Source organism: Xenopus tropicalis, chromosome 9, assembly GCF_000004195.4.
Source record: "Xenopus tropicalis strain Nigerian chromosome 9, UCB_Xtro_10.0, whole genome shotgun sequence".
In the NCBI taxonomy this organism is placed as follows: Eukaryota; Metazoa; Chordata; class Amphibia; order Anura; family Pipidae; genus Xenopus; species Xenopus tropicalis.
Window position 1 is genome coordinate 81,183,476 of NC_030685.2, and position 24,228 is coordinate 81,207,703.

The following is a 24,228-nucleotide window of genomic DNA, read 5'->3' on the forward strand; positions in this document are numbered from 1 at the left end:
GTTTTTGAAAACACAAATAAATGCTTTTTTTTTAAAAAAAACCATGAATGTCAAGTGATTTATTAAAAGAACCTTTTTTTAAAAAAAAAAAAGAACAAATTTTTGTCAAAAAACACCTGATAACCTCTAAACCCACGAAGCAAACAAAGATTAGTCTACTGAAAAAGCTGCCATTGACTTCTACATGGCCTCGACAGCTTTTAGATGGCTTTTACTTTTTTAAACGATAATGCAAAAAAATAAATGAATGACGAAAAAAAAAAGACCTTTCGTAAATGGGCCCCTAAATACTGTTGCCCTGGAGGGGAAGGTATATTTCTCCCAGAATACTCTGTCAGACAGAGCAGATGTGGATAAAAGCAGGGGCAGTGTTCACTTAGGTGGATATGCCAGGGCAGGTATGGAAATAATGAGTCATCACCTATGATGAAGGGGCGGGGCTACGAGTGAGCTCTCTGTATAGGACAGGGGTCCTCAAAGTTCTGAACCAAGGGGCCGTATCAAGGGCCCCTCAGACTGTTTGGGGGCCGGACCGCCATCACCACCCCCCCGGTGTTTGCAAATTGTGGCCCAAACTGGTCACATCCCCCCAAACCCCACCCCCCCCATCGTCATCAAACTGTGGCCTAAACTGGTTGCATAACCCCCAACCCCTCCCCATCGTCGTCAAACTGTGGCCCAAACTGGTCGCATTCCCCCCCCCAATCACCCCCCTCATCAACAAACTGTGGCCCAAACTGGTCGCATTGCCCCTCCACCCCTCCACCTCCCCGCTCTCCGTTCGTCTGTCCTCCCCCCGTCTCCACAATTTTTGGACAATTTTTGGACGCACAAGTATTCTTTTGACGCCCGCGACTATTCTTGCGACAATTTTTGGACACACGAGTATTCTTTTGACGCCCGCGACTATTCTTGCGACAATGTTTGGACGCGCGAGTATTCTTTTGACGCCCGCGACTATTCTTGCGACAATTTTTGGACGCACGAGTATTCTTTTGACGCCCGCGACTATTCTTGCGACAATTTTGGACGCACTAGTATTCTTTTGACACTTGCGACTATTCTTGCGACAATTTTTGGACGCACGAGTATTCTTTTGATGCCCACGACTATTCTTGCGTTAATTTTTGGACACGCGAGTATTCTTTTGACACCCGCGACTATTCTTGCGACAATTTTGGACGTGTGACTATTCTTTTGACGCCCACGACTATTCTTGCGTCAATTTTTGGACGCGTGACTATTTTTTCGACGCACGACTATTCTTGCAACAATTCTTGGACGCGCAAGTATTCTTTTGACGCCCACGACTATTCTTGCGACAATTTTGGACGTGTGACTATTCTTTTGACGCCCACGACTATTCTTGCGACAATTTTTGGACACGCGAGTATTCTTTTGATGCTTGCGACTATTCTTGCAACAATTTTTGGACGCACAGCGAATTTTCCCACTGCGAAATTTTTCATCCATTTTGCAAAACAATCTGCCAATGGCAAAACGTGGAAATTCGCTGCGAATCCATGCCTGGCGAAACATTTCGCCCATCACTACTTACCCCGTTAGTAAGCCAGGGACGGTTATGCCAAGGCTTTCTCAACCCTACAGACATTCAAACCAATGTTCAGAGACCTTGACATTTAAGCTTCTTCTTGATTCAGGTTTGTGGGTCGGGTTTTAGGATCAGCAGCCATTGTTCTTCCAGAAACACCCCTAACGCAAACCTTTAGTACAGACACCGCACTGTTTAATCCATCTGTATGTCTCTAATGAGACAGTATTTACTGTGCCTGAGACTGAGGGATCTGATTGAACTCATCTGCAAGAATCTTCCTTCCATTTCAATCCGGCCATTGAGCTGGAAGGACGGTTAATGCGTTTGGCACCTCTGAAACCTCTTTACTATTACGCTCACGTTTTGCCGCCTTGTTATAAAATGAATTAGACCTTTCACTAGTCATGAATTAAATTAGCCCTACCCCGGTCATAATGGAAGTTAATTTATGTCATTCCATCATCGAGACAGCTTGACTGACTCTCCTAATAATGATATAAATGGCGGCCAACACCTACTTAAATGCATTAGATTTGTACATACCCAGCAGTTATTGTGGGAAAAGAAAGGGAACCCGTGAAGTGTGTGTGAATTAATTACCATATATATTCATTTTCTTGTAGGTTTTTGTTTCAGTACCTAAGTACCCAATATGCCACTTACATCTACATATTCACATATAAATGCTTCAAATGATTTACAACTAAGGAATGTCAAGAAGATAAAAGCTTCATCTACTTTTTATGCCTTGATTATTGATAGGATAGCACAAAGTCTATGGTATTACCTATAGCAACACAGTGATATAATGGCTACCATTACTGTCTCCCAGTGCTGGTACCTAGGTTCTATTCCAGCCAGGGCACTATTTGTTGGGGCCATAACTAGGTCCAGTGCCAGGGGCCCACCAGAAAACCCTAGTAGTGATGAGCAAAACTGCTCCGTTTCGCTGAAAAATCTTTCAAAAGATCCACAAAATGGTGAAAAATTAGCGGTGAAAATGTCGTGCGGCAAAATTTTTTTCCATCTGCGGCTATTATTTTGTCGCCCGCGGCTATTCTTTTGTCGCACGTCTATTCTTTTGTCGCCCGCGGCTATTCTTTTGTCGTCCGCGGCTATTATTTTGTCGTCCGCGGCTATTATTTTGACGCACGGCTATTCTTTTGTCGGCCGCGGCTATTATTTTGTCACACAGCTATTCTTTTGTCACCCGCGGCTATTATTTGTCGCCCGCGGCTATTATTTTGTCGCCCGCGGCTATTATTTTGACGCACAGCTATTCTTTTGTCGGAAATTCGCTGCGAATCCATGCCCATCACTAAACCCTAGACCATGGGCCCATTCTCCAAACTATTTTTCATCCACTTCTCACTCAACCTCTATATTTTCCTATATTTTTATCTTTACATACTATAATCTATTCTTCTTTATATTTAGTCTCTTTGTTCCCATAGAGAAATAGGGAATGACCATGAAGTAGGCCAAATGGTTAGAAGCAGAAGGGCCCTATGACACCTAGGCCCATCTGGAGTTTTCCTAGTATCCCTGTGGGCCAGTCCGACACTGACTAGGGTTATGCAGGTAAGGCACGTGCCTTGGGTGCAATTGGAGGTGGAGGCACATTAACAGGGAGTGAGTAAAAGGATAGTTGTGGGAGGGGTTTGCAAACCAAGGAGTAGGGTGTGAGCAAGTGGTTGGGGTGGGGGTGGTAGGCAGGGTGCTGGACTGAGTTGTATTAGGCACCAGTACTAGTTGGTCTAGTTCTGCAATTGGCTATTTAAAGTGAAAAAATTGCTGTAAATAAAAAAATATGGTTTGGAACAGTTCCCTAAGCCCCGCCCCCTGTTCCCCTGCTGATCTGGCTGACTACTTTGTGACTGAAATAAAATGTAACAGTAGGCGCCTGCCCTCAGCCTGCCTTCAGCCTGCCTCCTCCCATTCCCACAATCCCCTGCTGCACACGTGGTGTCAATAAGGAAAGGAACCTCCCAGTGCAATGCATTGTGGGTTATGTAGTTTCTGCATGCTGTCTGTAAGCTGTGGAGAAGTTGTTACAATTTGTAACATCAGTGTTTTTGTCCCTCTTCCCCTGCCAGGATTTCACATGATGCAGAAAGAGAAGAACTGTTTTGCAGCTGGATTCTTACTTTTTGAAATAACAGAATACAGTAATCTGTTAGTGGTTTCTGTGTTGTATGGGGCTCTTTAACAAATTTTGTTTGGGAAGCCGGAGTTTCTTTTAAATAATTAATCTGGTTGCTAATGTCCAATTTACCTTAGCAACCAAGCAGTCACTTGATGACAGAATGAAAGGTGAAGATAAAAGGATGAACATTAAAAAAGTAGCAATTTTTTTGACACGATCGTGACTTTTTTTGACGCCACTTGAAGCAAAAGCGATTTATTTGATGCAACGTCTTTTTTGACCCAACCGCTACTTTTTTGACAGTCCCACAATTTTTTTATGCAACCACGCCTTTTTTTTTTTGTGCCCATTTCGCGAAAAAAATCCCCAATGGCGAAATGCAGAATTTTGCGACAAATCCAATGTCACTTATCACTACCCTTCATATCTGTATAGAAAAATTATCTATAATTTTCCTCAAATTCCCAGCTCTGTTTGATGTTTCCTTTACCACGCCGGGCTTTTTCCCGCGACGAAAGCGCTTTCCCGTGATTGATCTAATTCATTTCGCTGGGAGAGAGAAAATTAAGATAAGTAAATGCGGTGATTGTAACGCTGCAAAGTGACAAACAGTTGGACGGAATTAGGGAAAGCCGAGCTGACAGTTTCATGCAAATGTTGTGCAAATATCTCACTGTTGGCGTGTAATATATACAGGAGAGTTTCCTCGCGGCGGGAAGGAACAGACTCACTTTGCATTTCTGAATTACGCTATGGGCAGCTGCTGAAGGTTTGAAAGTTCCAGCAAAACTCGTTTATGCAATATATAACTTTAATTTAGCGCTGGGGGAGTGGGCATTCATTCTTATGCCAACAACATCCTCCTACCTGAGCACTCTATGTATATACTGTATATATATGAGATCTTGTTGCTATTTGTGGGAATTGTGTGGTCACAACCTCATTGCACCCCCACATGGTGGTTTGAAATTTAGCAATAAACACAACTTTCCCTTTTTTTCTATAGTTTATGTAGGGATCCCAAAGAAATGGGCCCCTTCAGGATGGGTTCCCCTTTAGACAGGTACTAGAGGGGGGTCTCATGGGATTTGGACACCTAAAGGTGGTCCTAGATGTTTATGTGTGAAAAGGGAGTTTCCCTGTTATTCAGCAGCAACCACTAGGTGGCAGTGTGCTGCAATATAAAAAGGGGTGACACCCATTTTGTGAAGGTTTTAGCCCTGGAACCTCCCCTCTGTAAAGAGGTGTTCAACAAGCTTGTGTTCATTATAGGAGATACTGTAATAGGTCATTCTAGGAGCGACAGGCAGGCTAGAGGGAACGGGCAGAGATAGCCCCAACAGGAGAGAGATGGGTTATGTCATGTCTCCAGCACAGCTTCCATCATTTTTGCTGTTTATTGTACTCATTAGCAGTGAACTCCCTCTGCTGACTGTTTGCTGCAAATGCAAGTATTAATTTCCTGTGTGACCTATGACCTCATGGAACCACCACACTTCCTGCCATGTGATGTCTGCAATGCTTTGTGGGAGTACAGACTCCATTTTGTAGATCATGCTGCACAAGAAGCACACACTACCCATCTTCTCCCCATGGTAGCATCGCTGGTAAGGATTATGGTCATAAACCCTGGACTGAGCCACCATTAAAAAGCTGCCAGCTCCTCAGAGACACTGTGGCATATAATCAGATCCAGAAATGTTTGTATGTTGCAGTTGTTTTGTGTTAGTGTATTCCCCATATACTCATTGTGCTTTATCTCCTTTGTATTACAGTTTTCACACATTTATTTCCACAATCACCCAGTAAAGTTCAACAGATTTACCCTTTGCCTCTTTATTGGAGTGTGGGAAGGTTTAGCTGTATGTCAAGCTACATACTACCTCAGGGTAACACGTGGTGAGGACAGAACAGTAAAACAGCGGCTATCCAGCGGGTAGAACTACTGTACCTAAACGCTTTACTGCAAGCGCAGTAAAACAGCGGCTATCCAGTGGGTAGAGCAGTTCAGAGGCTTCACTGCAGGCTATAAAACAAGCGCAGCAAGAAAGCAGCTACAAAAGTGCAGTGTACCCCCACTAAACTGCAATAAGATATAGTGAATACACAGAGGCCTGCTATTTTGCAGCTACCTGCACTCAACTATACAGCCGTCCCTGCAAGGGCAAATACCCCGCAACAGCATAATGTCCCAGAAACGGACACCTTCGCTTACAACCAGGTCCCAGGTTTCTGGTTCCTCCCAGCGCTCGTCTGTTATTAATGCTGCCGCCATTGCCCGCGCAAAAGCAGAAGCAGCCAAGGCCCGCGCCTCCTTTGCAGAAAAGGAGATGGAGGCAAAAGTAGAATGGGCACGCCTGGAAGCAGAAAGAGCGCGCCAGGAAGCAGAAAGAGTGCACCTAGAAGCAGAGCGAAAAATAGAAAGCGGTCGCCTAGAAGCATTCCTAGAGAAGCTCAATATAGAGAAGGAAGCTGCAGCAGCCATAGCTGAAGCGGAAGCTCTAGAGGCAATCATATACCCTGACAGTGAAAGACACAGCAGGATGCCAGATCTGGAGACTGAGGCCCAAGACCCGCTACAGCGCACTTCTGAGTACGTCCACTGGCACTCCAAACAAGGTATGGGTTGTCTTTCAGCGCAAGAACCAGACCAACGAGCTACCCAGGAGCCAGACCAAGACTGCCATGCGACTCAACAAGTCAGCAGCAAGCCGCAGATCCACCAAAGAGACAACGCGGAGCAAAGTGATCCTGTCTACGGAACCTACGCCAACCAAGCACCTAAATCTATGGGTAACCCTCCAGCTGCCTCCTCTGCTATGTTAAAGCGGTATGTCACAAATCCGCCTAAAGGAGAGCCTCCAGACAGGTATGATTACACTACACCTTTTCACTATTACACTGGTCCACCCACCTACCCTGGTGCCAACCAGGCCACAATGGACTTTGCCAAGTTCTTTGCCCGGCGTGAGCTAATCACCAAAGGACTTGTAAAGTTTAATGACCGCCCAGAAGGCTTCAGGGCCTGGCGATCTTCCTTCCAAAACACTATCAGAGACTTAGACCTATCATACAGCGAGGAGATAGACCTCCTAATTAAATACTTAGGTACCGAGTCTGCAGAACATGCCAAAAGGATCAGGGTGATCAACATAAACCACCCACAGACTGGTCTCAAAATGATTTGGCACAGACTTAATGAGTGTTATGGCTCAGCAGAGGTAGTAGAGAATGCACTCTACAAAAGAATTGATGATTTCCCTAAAATATCTAATAAAGGTTACCAAAAACTTAGAGAACTAAGTGACTTGTTAATGGAACTTCAGGTTGCTAAAGCTGAAGGGGACTTACCGGGACTTGCATTCCTTGACACAGCCAGAGGTGTCAACCCCATTGTGCAAAAGTTACCTTACAACTTGCAGGAGCGCTGGATGACACACGGGTCAAAGTATAAAGAAATGCACAACGTTCCTTTCCCTCCATTCACTGTGCTTGTAGACTTTGTATACCAACAAGCCAAGATGAGAAATGACCCCAGTTTTGATCTTAGTCTGCCACATACCACTCCCTTAGCGCTTAATGCTCGCAAAGCAGCAGTAACAGTTCACAAAACTAATGCTTCCCTTTCAGATTCTTCCCACAGATCCGCTGGTTCTACACGTGAAGAGACAAGGAGCAGAGACCCTGGTAAGCAGTGCCCCCTGCATCAAAGGCCTCATCCTCTCCTGAAATGCAGAGCCTTCAGGGAGAAGTCCATAGAGGAACGCAAAGCCTTCCTAAAGGAGAACAACATCTGTTACAAGTGCTGCTCATCAACAGCTCACCTCGCTAAGGACTGTAAGGTCAGTGTAAAATGCACAGAATGTGACAGCACACATCACAACACAGCTCTACACCCTGGGCCAGCCCCGTGGGTTTTACCTCACAACAATGGTGCCAGCAAGCATGGCGGGGAGGAAGGTAACACTGCTACAGCTACACCAGAGGTCAGTTCACAATGCACAGAAGTTTGTAAAGGAGCAACAGGTGGCAAATCCTGCTCTAAAATCTGCCTTGTCAGAGTCTATCCAACAGGCCATAAAGACAGAGCGGTTAAGCTTTACGCAATCCTGGATGACCAGAGCAACAGATCTCTAGCCTGTCCAGCCTTCTTTGACGCATTCAATATCAAAGGCCCAAGCACTCCTTACTCCCTAAAAACTTGTGCAGGAATCACCGAGACAACAGGGAGAAGGGCATCCGGTTACCAGGTAGAGTCCATAGATGGACAGGTACAATTATCTTTACCAACCATAATTGAGTGCAACAGAATTCCTGACAATAGATCCGAAATCCCTACACCAGATGTAGCACAGCACCACGTGCACTTAAAACCTATAATGCACCTAATCCCTAAGCTTGACCCCAAGGCCCAGATACTGCTTCTCCTTGGGAGGGATATCTTACAGGTCCATAAAGCAAGGGACCAGATTAATGGTCCAAACAATGCTCCTTACGCACAGAAGTTAGACCTAGGATGGGTCATAATAGGAGACGTCTGTCTTGGAAGTGTGCACAAACCAGCTTATGTAAACAGCTTGCTCACAAACACACTAGAGAATGGACGTCCCTCCATCTTCCAACCATGTCACAATAGCTTCCTCATAAAAGAAAGGCCCTTTAATACAAACCTGACTCACACCCTCTTGAACCCCTTTGATGACAACGATGCTTGTGACAGTGATCAAGACCATCTGGGGTGCACAGTGTTTCATAGATCAAAAGAGGATAATCAGATAGCAATGTCTATTGAGGATAAACTCTTCTTAGAAATAATGGAGCAGGGGCTAGTCAAAAATGATGCCAACAGTTGGGTAGCACCTCTACCCTTTAGACCCCGGAGGCAACGCCTACCCAACAACAGAGAGGAGGCCCTAAAACGCTTCAACTCTCTCAAACGCAGCTTTCAAAAGAAACCAGAGATGAAAAGCCACTTCTTTACCTTCATGGGGAAAATATTTGAGAACAGTCATGCAGAGCTAGCTCCCACCCTCACTGACACTGAGGAATGCTGGTACCTACCAATATTTGGAGTGTATCATCCAAAGAAACCAGGACAGATTAGAGTGGTTTTTGATTCCAGTTCTAAGTTCAAAGGTGTCTCCCTAAATGATGTCCTCCTAACAGGCCCTGACCTCAATAACAAACTTCTGGGAGTACTCCTTCGTTTTCGCAAAGACTCTATTGCATTTATTGCTGACATTCAACAAATGTTCCACTGTTTTCTAGTAAGAGAGAAAGACAGAAATTTCCTGAGATTCTTCTGGTACAGAGACAATGATCCTTCAAAGACATCACAGAGTATCGAATGAGGGTACACATCTTTGGCAACAGCCCTTCCCCTGCAGTTGCAATCTACGGGCTCAGACGCTCTGCTCAGGAAAGTGAGGTGGAGTATGGGTCAGATGTCAAGCAATTAGTTGAAAAAGACTTTTATGTAGATGACTGCTTAAAATCCTTACCCTCAAGTAAAGCTGCAATCTGTCTTCTCAAAAGGGCACAGGAAGCTCTTGCTTGCTCAAACCTTAGGCTTCACAAAATAGCTTCCAACAGCAAAGAAGTAATGCAAGCCTTCCCTTCTCAGGACCATTCAAATGACCTAAGAGACTTAGACTTAGGAGCTGACTCTTTACCTGTTCAACGGTCTGATACCTTTGCCTTCCAAGTAAATAAGGAGGAAAAACCCTTCACTCGCAGAGGTGTCCTGTCCACAATAAACAGCCTATATGATCCATTAGGATTTGCCGCTCCTGTCACTATACAAGGTAAAGCACTTTTAAGAGATTTAACAATGGAAACATCTGACTGGGATGCTCCACTGGCACCTGATAAAAGGAATATGTGGGCAGAGTGGAGAAGTTCTTTGACAACTCTTTCCAGCCTTCAGGTAACACGTCCATATGCTTCAACACCCTCTACAGAAATACAAAGTCAAAAACTGTATGTTTTCTGTGATGCTTCTGTTAAAGCCATAGCTGCTGTCGCCTACATTAGAACCGTGGACATCTATGGACAATGTCACATTGGGTTTGTTATGGGCAAAGCAAAACTTGCACCAATTCCAGAGCATACCATACCCAGACTGGAACTCTGTGCTGCTGTTCTAGCTGTGGAGCTAGCTGAACTTATTACAGCTGAGATCGGCATAGAGCTCAAAGAAACTGTTTTCTACACAGACAGCAAGGTGGTACTGGGCTATATCTACAATGAAACCAGAAGGTTTTATGTTTATGTCACCAACAGGGTACTCAGAATTAGGAGATCCACCTATCCAGAACAGTGGCACTATGTACCTACAGACTACAACCCTGCAGACCATGCAACCAGAGCTGTCACTGCAAGTCAACTTAAAAGCACATCTTGGCTCACAGGACCTGCATTCTTGTGTAGAACTGAACAAACTGCTTCTGAGAACAAAACATTCGAGCTAGTGGATGCAAATTCAGATGCTGAAATCCGCCCCCAAGTGTCTACATGTCACACAATAATCACTAACAACCAACTTAAATCCAGCAGGTTTAATAGGTTTTCAAGTTGGAAATCACTCGTCCGAGCTATCACCTGTCTGACCCACATAGCTCGCTCCTTCAAACATACCTCATCTAAAGATGTAAGTACCTGCAAAGGATGGCATCACTGTAAAAATGTCTACACAGTAGAAGAACTCCAGCAAGCAAATAATGTAATTCTTCACACCGTACAACGTGAGATTTATTCTAAAGAGATCAACTGCATTACAGGAGGCAAACCTGTTCCTAAAGACAGTGTTTTGAGGAAACTTGACCCATTTCTTGACCAGAATGGCCTATTAAGAGTAGGAGGACGCCTCAAAAGAGCAGAAATAGAGTTTGAAGAGAAACACTCTCTGATCATTCCAGGTAACCATCACATTGCAACTTTGCTTGTATGTCATTATCATGCTGAAGTCAAACATCAGGGCCGACTATTTACAGAAGGAGCCTTAAGAACAGCTGGCTTGTGGATAGTTGGAGCAAAAAGATGTGTGAATAGTGCAATTTTCAAGTGCATCACTTGCCGTAAACTCCGTGGGAGGTTACAAACACAAAAGATGGTCGATCTTCCCACTGACAGACTTAGCCAAGACCCACATTTCACCAGTGTTGGTCTAGATGTATTTGGTCCCTGGTCCGTTTCCACACGACACACTAGAGGAAACCATGCAAATAGCAACGCTGGGCAGTCATATTCACTTGTATGACCATCAGAGCAGTCCACATTGAGGTCATTGAATCAATGGACACTTCAAGTTTCATAAATGCCCTCAGACGTTTCATTGCAATACGAGGCCCTGTGAAACATATTCGCTCTGACAGGGGTACTAACTTTGTTGGGGGCAGCCAAAGAACTGCAAATCTCATCGAACGTTAATGTCAAAGACGTGGAGAGATACCTAGCTAATCAGGACTGCTCCTGGACTTTCAACCCACCTCACTCTTCTCACATGGGAGGTGCCTGGGAAAGGATGATTGGCATAGCCCGGAGGATCCTCAACACCATCTTCTTACAAGTAGGAACTGCAAGGCTTACCCATGAGTCTTTAACCACCTTCATGGCTGAAGTCTCAGCTATTATAAATGCTAGACCCCTTACTTCTGTCTCAAACGACCCAGAAGATCCTTTCTTGCTTACACCTGCCACTCTACTTACTCAAAAGACTGTAACACTGAGTGCTCCTTCTGGGGAATTTACTAATAAAGACTTGTACAAGCGTCAGTGGAGACAAGTACAGTGTCTTGCAAATACCTTTTGGGACAGATGGAGAAAGCAATACATCTCTACTTTGCAGGCCACGGAACAAATGCAAACCGCCAAACCAAACCTTAAGCCTGGTGACGTTGTTTCTTGTGAAGACTGCCAGTCACAAAGAAATGAATGGCCTTTAGGTCTTGTTGCCCAAAACATTTCCCAGTGAGGACGGAAGAGTCCGCAAAGTTGAAGTTAAAATCTCCAAACAGGGAGAAACCAAATTCTTCTTCAGACCAGTATCTGAACTAACCTTGTTGTTATCTCCTCAGGAATGAAATGGTGGCATCTATAGATACCAGACGGGGAGTGTCATGTCTCCAGCACAGCTTCCATCATTTTTGCTGTTTATTGTACTCATTAGCAGTGAACTCCCTCTGCTGACTGTTTGCTGCAAATGCAAGTATTAATTTCCTGTGTGACCTATGACCTCATGGAACCACCACACTTCCTGCCATGTGATGTCTGCAATGCTTTGTGGGAGTACAGACTCCATTTTGTAGATCATGCTGCACAAGAAGCACACACTACCCATCTTCTCCCCATGGTAGCATCGCTGGTAAGGATTATGGTCATAAACCCTGGACTGAGCCACCATTAAAAAGCTGCCAGCTCCTCAGAGACACTGTGGCATATAATCAGATCCAGAAATGTTTGTATGTTGCAGTTGTTTTGTGTTAGTGTATTCCCCATATACTCATTGTGCTTTATCTCCTTTGTATTACAGTTTTCACACATTTATTTCCACAATCACCCAGTAAAGTTCAACAGATTTACCCTTTGCCTCTTTATTGGAGTGTGGGAAGGTTTAGCTGTATGTCAAGCTACATACTACCTCAGGGTAACACGTGGTGAGGACAGAACAGGTTAAGACCCCCCAGCATTCATGGCTGGAGTTAAGGGCCTGTAGTGTTTAGTAAGAGGAGCCAAGTCAGCACCTGGAAGTGTTCCCAGTGAAGGGGCCCTATGCGTGGACCGGGGTGAGTTCCTAGGTGGGATCACCCGGCGGGAGTACCGGGGGTAGCCCGGAGAGAGAGTGTGACTTGAGCCGTCTGTGTGACATCCTCTGAAAGTTCTGCCTGCATCAATAAAACAAGTTCATCTGATTCAATATCATAACCGGTGTCTTGGCTGTTCATATACTGAGGATCCTCAACTGCCTGGTAAGCAGCTACCCCAAGGGAGGGGCAAGGTACCGGGAGTTGCTGGGAGTCCGGGTCCAAGGAGGACCTCATAGAGTTTTCCCAGGGAGGAGACATTTGGTTTTACCTATACCTACCCTGGGTGGAGGCACACCATTAAGAAATAATATACCTGTCCCCCATAATAACCAGGGGCTCAGCGCTCCTGTAGCACCACACGCAGGTGATAGTGGTTAAAAGTATAACAGTAGCCAAAATAGGGTTACATTTATACAGGAGCAGTGGCCAGCTCCATGTTGTAGCTCCCACTCTTCCCAGCTACAGTCAGGTGATCCCAGTGGAGCCAATAAAAGGCCCACCATTTGGAGGTTTTAAACCTTGAAAGCAAGTTAGTTGTGGGTAAAACTCAGTCCCTTCGTTAAATGTATATTGAAGCAGTAGGATTCTTAATGAATCAGGGCAACCATTGGTTCAATGTATAGAAAATATAGGAATGGTTTATCAGCTCTTCAGCACCTGGTGGCGCACAGGAGCACATAGAGTCGAGTTTATAGTGAATAAAGTACCCCCTGTTGTAAAGTATGAGATTATTAGATTATTATCACCTCCATGACCTGGATTTCACTATACATTGAACTCGATGTGCTCTAGTAACACAGACACTGATGTATTTATATGCAACTGTGCGCCATAAGCTGCTGAAGAGCTGATAAACCATTCTTATATTTTCGATATAGGAATATAAAATCCTATATTATTTACTCTAACGTATGTGTGGGGGGGTCAGGAGAACTTCCAGTTGGGAGAAGGAAATCCAGTTTGGTTTCATGCTTGTTATAATCATTAAACAAAACTCATTGTTCTTAAAAAAAAATGGCCATAACCAGCCAGTATACACCCATAGACTCAATTTTAATCAAATCATTCAGAATTTTAAATCTGATTCCCTTTTCTCTGTAATAATAAAACAATACCTGTACTTGATCCCAACTAAGATATAATTACCCCTTATTGGGGCAGAACAGCCCTATTGGGTTTATTTAATGGTTAAATGATTCCCTTTTCTCTGTAATAATAAAACAGTACCTGTACTTGATCCCAACTAAGATATAATTACCCCTTATTGGGGCAGAACAGCCCTATTGGGTTTATTTAATGGTTAAATGATTCCCTTTTCTCTGTAATAATAAAACAGTACCTGTACTTGATCCCAACTAAGATATAATTACCCCTTATTGGGGGCAGAACAGCCCTATTGGGTTTATTTAATGGTTAAATGATTCCCTTTTCTCTGTAATAATAAAACAGTACCTGTACTTGATCCCAACTAAGATATAATTACCCCTTATTGGGGGCAGAACAGCCCTATTGGGTTTATTTAATGGTTAAATGATTCCCTTTTCTCTGTAATTATAAAACAGTACCTGTACTTGATCCCAACTAAGATATAATTACCCCTTATTGGGGGCAGAACAGCCCTATTGGGTTTATTTAATGGTTAAATGATTCCCTTTTCTCTGTAATAATAAAACAGTACTGTACTTGATCCCAACTAAGATATAATTACCCCTTATTGGGGCAGAACAGCCCCTATTGGGTTTATTTAATGGTTAAATGATTCCCTTTTCTCTGTAATAATAAAACAGTACCTGTACTTGATCCCAACTAAGATATAATTACCCCTTATTGGGGCAGAACAGCCCTATTGGGTTTATTTAATGGTTAAATGATTCCCTTTTCTCTGTAATAATAAAACAGTACCTGTACTTGATCCCAACTAAGATATAATTACCCCTTATTGGGGACAAAACAATCCTATTGGGTTTAATTAATGTTTTATTGATTTTTTAGTAGACTAAAGATATGGAGATCCAAATTACAGAAAGACCCCTTATCCGGAATACCCTTGGTCCCAAGCATTCTGGATAATGGGCCCTATACCTGTACTACAGTTGGCAAGGGACTCACTTGAGGGGAGCTTAAAGCCACTGGCATAATTACTGGGGGAGAGAGGATGTAACTGCACCCAGGCCTGCCCCCCATTGGGCCCAGCTATGGTTGCTGCGGCAGGATATTGTAGGAAATGGTGGTAGTTCCCAGAGGAAGCATATTGATGTATATTTGTTACTACTGCCTAAAGCCCTGTGATGCTCTGCTTAGAACTGACCAGCGAAACGGTCAGGTAACTCCTCTTTGACTTTATCTTCTATGGACCTAGGACAACTTATCCGAGCAAAGCATGAAAGTACTGTACATACACTGATACAAGATTTTGCCGCAAGATTCTGTTTTCAGAAACCCATCTCTGCATGCAGACATAATTATACTCGGCAAAGGCTCTCCCCCACCAAGCCTGTAAAAGAACCGATCCCCAGAGGAGCCTCTTCTTGTCCAGAGATTGCGATGCCGCCATGTTCCTCCAGAGATACACCTGCCGAGCAGCAGAAAGGGAACAAGCTTTCTATTTCTGCTCTTTCTGACATAAGGATGTTACACTGCAAAAAAATGTAAATGTCACAAAGCCTCAGCATGATAGATGCACACCTTTCCTTTGTAAAACACAAATCCTAATTTCCATCTTGTGTTCAGGATGCCTGCATGGTTGTTATAAATATGTTTTTTTTCTCTCTTATACCTTGGGAAACTCGAATTGGAAGCTATAATTAGGTGCTGCCTTTGCCGGAGGAGGTCCTGTGGGATAGCGTGGAGAATACAGAATGTTGGGATAGAGCTCGCAGCAGAACTCTCGAGATGCTTCTCACCCCTGGTGGGTTTCTGCAAACTTGTCAAAGTAACCTACTAGGTGGGTCACGTAAGGATCTCCAGGCAGGAAGCGGCTCGGCTGCTTCTTTTTTTGAATCTTTCCTCTGAATTAAAAAGAAATCACTGTCAAGGAAGCATCTCCTACATTTCCTTCTCATGTCTTAATTTCATTAGGAAAAGCTGAATCAAAGTTATGTGAGATCCGACCAGTGGCACCTCGAAAGATGAGCAGCCAATATCGACTTTCGTAGCTTTGAGTTTTGCTGAGCCAAAGATGTCTAATGGGTTCATCCCTTGTTTAAAAAGAGACATTCTGCTGATGAGGAATTTTTTAGGGATCAGGGAAAAGGGACCTTGGAGTCGTAATTAATGTTCTAGAGCAGATGGCAGGCCTCAAAGTAGACGTCTTGTGAAATCATATAGTTGCTGCCTTTGCCGGAGGAGGTCCTGTGGGATAGCGTGGAGAATACAGAATGTTGGGATAGAGCTCGCAGCAGAACTCTCGAGATGCTTCTCACCCCTGGTGGGTTTCTGCAAATTTTTCAAAATAACCTACTAGGTGGGTCACGTAAGGATCTCCACGAAGGAAACAGCTCGGCTGCTTCTTTTTTTTAATCTTTCCTCTGAATTAAAAAGAAATCACTGTCAAGGAAGCATCTCCTACATTTTCTTTCTCATGTCTTTATTTCATTAGGAAAAGCTGAATCAAAGTTACGTGAGATGCGACCGGTGGCACCTCAAAAGGTGAGCAGCTAATATCGACTTCCAGAGCTTTGAAATTTGCTGAGCCAAAGATGTCTAATGGGTAGTGATGAGCGAATCTGTCCTGTTTCGCTTCACCGAAAAATTCGCGAAAAAACAATTTTTTGGACGCGCGACTATATCTTTTTGCTGCCCGCAACTATTCTTGCGACAATTTTTGAATGCGCGACTATTCTTTTGATGCCCGCGACTTTTCTTGCGACAATGTGACTATATCTTTTGACGCCCATATCTATTCTTTTGACGCCTGCGACTATTTTTTGGACGCACGACTATATCTTTTGATGCCCGTGACTATATCTTTGACGCCCGTGACTATTCTTGCACAATTTTTTGGACGCGCGACTATATCTTTTGACGCCCATAACTATTCATGCAACAATTTTTGAATGCGCAATATTCTTGTGACAATTTTTGGACGCGAAACAGATTTTTCCATCTGTTTCGCGAAACAATCCGCCAATGGTAAAATGCGGAAATTCGCCGCAAATCCATGCCTGGCAAAACATTTCACCCATCACTACTAATGGCGAATCCCTTGTTTTGAAAGAGACACTCTGGTGATGAGGAACTTTTTACGAAACCTATTAAGAGTCTCTTTTGCTTCCTGCTCATCTCGGTTGCAAAGTAGACGTCTTGTGAAATCATATAGTTGCTGCCTTTGCCGGAGGAGGTCCTGTGGGTTAGCGTGGAGAATACAGAACTCTCGAGATGCTTCTCAACCCTGGTGGGTTTTTGAATTTTTCCTCTGAATTAAAAAGAAATCACTGTCAAGGAAGCATCACCTACATTTCCTTCTCATGTCTTAATTTCATTAGGAAAGCTAGGAGTCTCTTTTGCTTCCTGCTCATCTTGGTTGCAAAGGACCATTAGAGCCTGAGCTTCACGTATCAGGGAAAAGGGACCTTGGAGTCATAATTAATGTTCTAGAGCAGATGGCAGGCCTCAAAGTAGACATCTTGTGAAATCATATAGTCATTATCTTTGGGGGTTTTTTTCCCCACCATCCTCTGAGTCTTAAATGTTCCAGTGCGGGAGTCATGGATTCGGCAGTTGTGTTCTTTAATTCTGTACCGGATTTAGGATCACATTTGTTTATAAAAACGAATGGCCAGAATAACATCAAGTCTCCTGTTTCACCAGATGTGATTTTTTTTTTTTTTTTTACATAGACAAAATACAAGGATGCAACGTGGGAGTAACAATCTAATCTCTCCATCGGAAACCAAGAAAGTGCAGCTCTAGACGTGGGGAATAGGATGGGGGGGAGATGTATGCAGGAGATGTAATTGGCTGAGTTTCTGGAGAGCGTTAATTGTGCTAATTTAGAAATGATTGCATTACTCTGTGGTGATAGGGAATTATATAATTGTGATTGAAATTTATCCAAGATTACATCTGTCTGTGTTATAAGAATAAAGTCCCACGACATCTCAGTTTTGTTGTCTGAAATGACCAATCAGCAAGATCATTTGCATAATTAGCCTGAGTGATGCATCGAAGGAACAGTCACATGACGTTCTGTAGAAGATCTTTATTGGATGGATAACTGTTTAAAAAGTAAACTTCACGTTTACAGCTGCAAATGTGCAATGTTGCTCCAACATAGAAATATATATTGGTCCGTATTTGTCAACATCTGCATAAGCATCCCATTCACACAATGCAAGTTGGTTGTAGCTACTAATGAAACCAGGGGAAGGCAAGGATCCCCAACCTTTTTTTAATGGTGAGTAGTGATCCACGGAAAAATTCGCAGAGTGTCCAAAAATTGTCCCCCGAGTCAAAAGAATAGCTGCGCGACAAAAGAATAGCCGCAGGCGACAAAAGAATAGCCGCGGGCGACAAAAGAATAGCCGCAGGTGACAAAAGAATAGCCATGGGCGACAAAAGAATAGCCGCGGGCGACAAAAGAATAGCCATGGGCGACAAAAGAATAGCCGTGCGACAAAAGAATAGCCGCGGGTGACAAAAGAATAGCCAGGGGCGACAAAAGAATAGCCGTGTGACAAAAGAATAGCCGCGGGCGACAAAAGAATAGTTTTGACATGTATGTTGCATGCCGTTTGGCAAATTTTTCCCTGTTTCGCAAATCTTTTGAAAGATTCGCGAATTTTTCGGCGAAGCAAAACAGAACAGATTTGCTCATCACTAATGGTGAGCCACGCTCAAATGTAAAAAGTGTTGGGGAGCCACACAAGCATGAAAAGATTCTTTTTTTCCGAATAAGATCTGTGATTGGCTATTTGGTAGCCCCACGTGGACTGATGGCCTGTTGGAGGCTCTGCTTGGAGTAAAACTGTGTCTCTGGGCTTCCAAAACTTGCCTCCAAGCCAGAAATATTAAAATGGCACCTAATTTGAGACCACTGGGAGCAACATCAAAGGGGGGTGGTGAGCAACATGTCGCTCACAAGCCACTGGTTGGGGATCATGGACTAAGGAAATCCTGGAATTATCATTAGGCCTGGGCTAATGAAGATTTAATTGTTCCCTTGTTTCAACGTGTTCACTTATGGGTAATTCAGCAGAACTAGCTGAGGGGGTGTTTGAGGCTTGCCAGTAGTTGCAGAGTTGCATGTATTGGAGCAATCATTTTAGCTCTTCGTACTTGCCCTTGAATTCTTTGGAGCTAAAACATAGTAGATTACATTTACAAATGCAATGCAACCAGGAGTGACATTTTGCACCAGATACCAGGGTCACAAAGACAGGCCTCTCTTATGGTCTATAACCGAAGGCAAGGAATACTCAAATGCAGTAACTTGAAACTTACAGTATATTGTGACAGATAAAATGTGGAGTCAATGGAATTGGGGGTGAGCCAGGCCATTCTGCCATCTGATGTGGCATATCTACTATACTATATAACTCCTGTTATTCTGGGTTATCTGATGGTGGCAAGCAATTTCACATACTAGAGATTGGAGTGAGCTCTTCCATCCGCTTCTATCAGACTAGCAGAAAAGCGGATATACTCTACATCTGTCCTCACCACTAAATATCGTTAATACCAGGATTAATTTACATTTAGGGTCCAATATAACCTAAACTCAGTGTCAGACTGGGACCCCAGGGGCCCACCAGAAAACCTTACACCCCAGGCCCACTCTCCAAACTATTTTTCCTCCTTTCCTCACCCAACCTCTTTATTCTCCTAGTCTCTTTTATTTCCATGCTAGCATCTATTCTTCCATCTATTTCTCCTTTTTCTTCCTATTCAGAAATAGAGAATAACCATGAAGTAGGCCAAATGGTCAGGAGCAGGAGGGCCCACTGATACCTGGGCCCAATGGGAGTTTTCCTGGTATCCTGGTGGGCCAGTCCGACACTGACTAAACCACACCTACTGTGGGGGACAGTAGTCTTACTGTATGTGCTATTTTAAAGGAACAGTGACACCAAAAAATGAAAGAGCTTAAAAATAATAAAAATATAATGCACTGTTGCCCTGCACTGGTAAAACTGGTGTGTTTGCTACAGTAACACTACTATAATTTATATAATAAGCTGCTGTGTAGCCACGGGGGCAGCCATTCAAGCTGGAAAAAAGGAGAAAAGGCACAGGTTACATAGCAGATAACAGATAAGTTCTGTAGAATACAATAGTGTTTTATCTGTTATCTACTAAGTGCCTGTGCCTTTTCTCCTTTGAATGGCTGCCCCCATGGCTACATAGCAGCTTATTTATATAAATTATAGTAGACTTTCTGAAGTAAACACACAACTTTTACCAGTGCAGGGCAGCAGCACATTATATTTTAGTTACTTTTATACACTTTCATTTTTTGATGTTACTGTTCCTTTAAAGAATTGGTGTTTTAGTTATCCTGTTTAGTTATCTCTGTGTTTTACTTATCCTTTTAGGTAGAAATATTTAACATTTTTCAACATATTTAGTTTAATTTTAATTATGTAAACCTTCCAATTATGCCCCCATATCACTAAATATACTGATGTCCCACTGGAGCAGGTTTTGGTGCAATTGCACTTGAATTGAATCTATTGCTTTGGCACCATGACCAACTGATTCTACATTGGCCACTGTGGAACATAAGAGGGTTCCCAGTTCTTTATCTGGTTACGGTAACAGATTATCCTCCCCACCAATAAGCAGGCACGACAATCATTTAGTCAGATTTTGTCCATCCATCTTTTATTGCTTCAAACACTATATTATGAGAATGTTAAATAAGGCATAAAGCCGAGGTGTCTCCATGGCCCATACAGCGACGAAGCTAAATAACGAGGAGCGTTACAGATTTCCCCTGCAAAGCCTTGAGTTCTTAATAAGGGAATATTATTTTGGTGAAAAATAGCGCTAAAGCAATCTGTCACGGAAATTACTGAGAGAGTCCTTTCTGTGTGACCAATTTGCATTGATCTTATTTAATACGATGGGAATATGGGGCTAATGGGGCCTCTGTATCTCACCCAGCTGTAGCTTGTTATATATTCATGTTTATGGCAGCCTAATGTGTTACTGTTCCTCTGTACTCCCGTCTTAATAATCCCGCCACTGACGGCCGCATATGTCATATAGTTATTAGGAAAAATCTTCTCTTCCCTTGTCTCCTTGTCCTCCCGTCTGTCCCTTTGTGGGTTTTGTGGGTTGTTATCTTTCTGCCAGTGTAAAACCCATTCCTGCTCCTGCAATATACACAATTAAAGTTATATTTCCTTCTGCGGGAGGGGAGGAGGGAACTGTTCGTATTAATATCCATTGTGCCAGGAAAATTATTCATTTTACATTATATGAAAATAAGTGTTCTGGTTTGTTCTCCCTATAGTCACAGAAACAAAAAGTTTGCGAAACGCTTTTGTCATGCAATTTTTTTGTCATCTGCATTTGGCGTGCAACAAAATTATTTGACCTGCAACAAAAATTTTTACGCACTTGTTATTTGTTCCCCCTTATTCCACTATTTACTGTTATTTGCCGAATGGAACCCCGCAAACTCTTTAAATCTCCCCTTTTTACTTGTCTAGGGTGAAGCTACGCCACTTCTGCCCTCTGAGCACTCCTTATTTCTTTGGCTTTGAAGACCTCAAAGAGGTGCCTACTGCGCAGGCTAATTGATTTTCATTTGAGCAGAGGCAGTGAACATGCCCAGTAGGCACCTCTTTGAGGTCTTCATAGTCGGAGAAGGAGTGCTCAGAAAGCAAAAGGGGCAGGGCTTCACGCTAGACATGTACCTAAAAGAACTGCTGTTCAGCTGCTTGTAATAGAGAAACCAAATAAAGGCTTACTTATCCTTTAGGGTAGGGGAGACTTGACCACCTTTGAGGGATAGGAGTGGGCAGGGTCTAAAGATTGCAAGGGGGGAGAGGATTGTTTAAACAGAGGGCTTAAAAAGGGGGTAGTTCCTGATTCTGTGAGCGGCAGCAGGGAGTAGTACCCCACCTCCTTCCACATTGTTAGGTACTTGGGTTTTAAGTGTGGGGTTTATTGTCTCGCAGTTTCTCAGAATGGTGACTGCTGTGATTGGCTGCGAGTCTGTTATAACAAGCCCACTCAAGAATAGTACCTCCCCTGCAGTTCTCTGCAATTTAGTGTCTTGGAAGTGGCTCCTTCTTGATGACTTCCTAATAGTGTTGCACCAAATCCCGGATTCGGTTCGGCCTTTTTTGATGGATTCGGTTTCAGCCGAATCCACAGTCCTGGCCCAACCGAATCCGAATTAGCATAAATTAGCATATGCCAATTAGGATTCAGATTTCATTCGGGATTCAGCAGAATCCGTCAGGGCCCTATTCATTACACAAAAGTAGAAATATCACACCCCAAGACCTTCATTTTCCCTCACTGATAACATTTACCATTAAAGGGCAAGGTAGAACTGGACACAAATACATCCCCTACATTGCAGAAGTGACATTACAAACATCACTTTCTGCACCATGTGACATAAATTCCCATGGGTATTGGGCTGGCCCGCTCATCACTAGTGACCTCAAATTTTCTGCAGCATTTGCCTGGCGAAAAAAAATCGCTCATACATCCCCCATGAACTTTAGCTCCCAGCATAACCTATTATGGATGCACTTTAGCTCCCAGCATTCTTTACCCACAGTGAGTTAAGCTGGGAAGTAAATGCAGCAACACATTTGCATATATTTGCATAGCAACCCTGATCAAACGTAATGAAAGTGGATCCTCCAGTAAGAAATCTATTTGCTCTGAGTACCCCAAGCACCCTGTTATTGCTCAGATATTGTCTCTGGAACTGAGCACCTAAACAGCATTATTTGCAGCCTTATACAGTGTAATCATTATAAAGCCAGTAATCTCCCTATGCTGCATAATGGCAGCTGTAATGCAGCACTGCCAGGCAGAACTACTAGTACATATAGGGAGAGAAAAATTGTATTAAGCACTGATTAAGGAAAACTGCGGTGTTTAATGGGATGGTGTTAAAAAAAAGATTTTCCTGTATAATGTAGGTATGTTTTGCCCCATGCATTCCCTTTCATCCCTAGTTCAGAAATGCAAAAAAATGCAAAATAGGCAATTCTATATGAAGTATAAATAAAGCGCAGCAGAAACGGTATGCAAATGCTTACATTCTTTGTGATCCCCTCCCTCATGATTATACCTTATGTCGCGCGGAAAAGACTTGCCAGTGCATGTCATTAAAAATAAACCTGGCTCAGCACATCTGGGGGTTCAAAACTGAGATATCTTTATGCTTTTTTGGTATTTTCTTTACAGCTGTCCAGCACCGTGCTTTAGCGGCCATCTGTTGAGTTGCAGTTACACACAGCGGGGCACTCCTAATGTGAATACTTCATATCATGTTCCAACATTTACACACACGCATCTATACAGTATTATTAGATTCAGATCCAAGAATTTCAAGTAGATAAAGGCAAACAATAGATAGATAAATAGATATATAATAGATCAATAGATATATAATAGATCAATAGATAGATAGATAGATAGATAGATAGATAGAGATAGATAGATAGATAGATAGATAGATAGATAGATGATAGATAGATAGATAGATAGATAGATAGATAGATAGATTGATATATAATAGATCAATAGATAGATAGATAGATAGATAGATTGATATATAATAGATCAATAGATAGATAGATAGATAGATAGACAGACAGACAGACAGAAACATAGATAGATAGATTGATATATAATAGATCAATAGATAGATAGATAGATAGACAGACAGACAGACAGAAACATAGATAGATAGATTGATATATAATAGATCAATTGATAGATAGATAGATAGATAGAGATAGATAGAGATAGATAGATAGATAGATAGATGATAGATAGATAGATAGATAGATTGATATATAATAGATCAATAGATAGATAGATAGATAGATAGATAGATTGATATATAATAGATCAATAGATAGATAGATAGATAGATAGATAGATTGATATATAATAGATCAATAGATAGATAGATAGATAGATAGATAGATAGAGAGACAGACAGACAGAAACATAGATAGATAGATTGATATATAATAGATCAATTGATAGATAGATAGATAGATAGATAGATAGATAGAGATAGATAGATAGATAGATAGATAGATGATAGATAGATAGATAGATAGATTGATATATAATAGATCAATAGATAGATAGATAGATAGATAGATTGATATATAATAGATCAATAGATAGATAGATAGATAGATAGATAGACAGACAGACAGAAACATAGATAGATAGATTGATATATAATAGATCAATAGATAGATAGATAGATAGATAGATAGATAGATAGAGATAGATAGATAGATAGATAGATAGATGATAGATAGATAGATAGATAGATAGATAGATTGATATATAATAGATCAATAGATAGATAGATAGATAGATAGATAGATAGATAGATAGATTGATATATAATAGATCAATAGATAGATAGATAGATAGATAGATAGATAGACAGACAGACAGACAGACAGAAACATAGATAGATAGATTGATATATAATAGATCAATAGATAGATAGATAGATAGATAGATAGATAGATAGATAATAGATCAATAGGTAGATAGATATA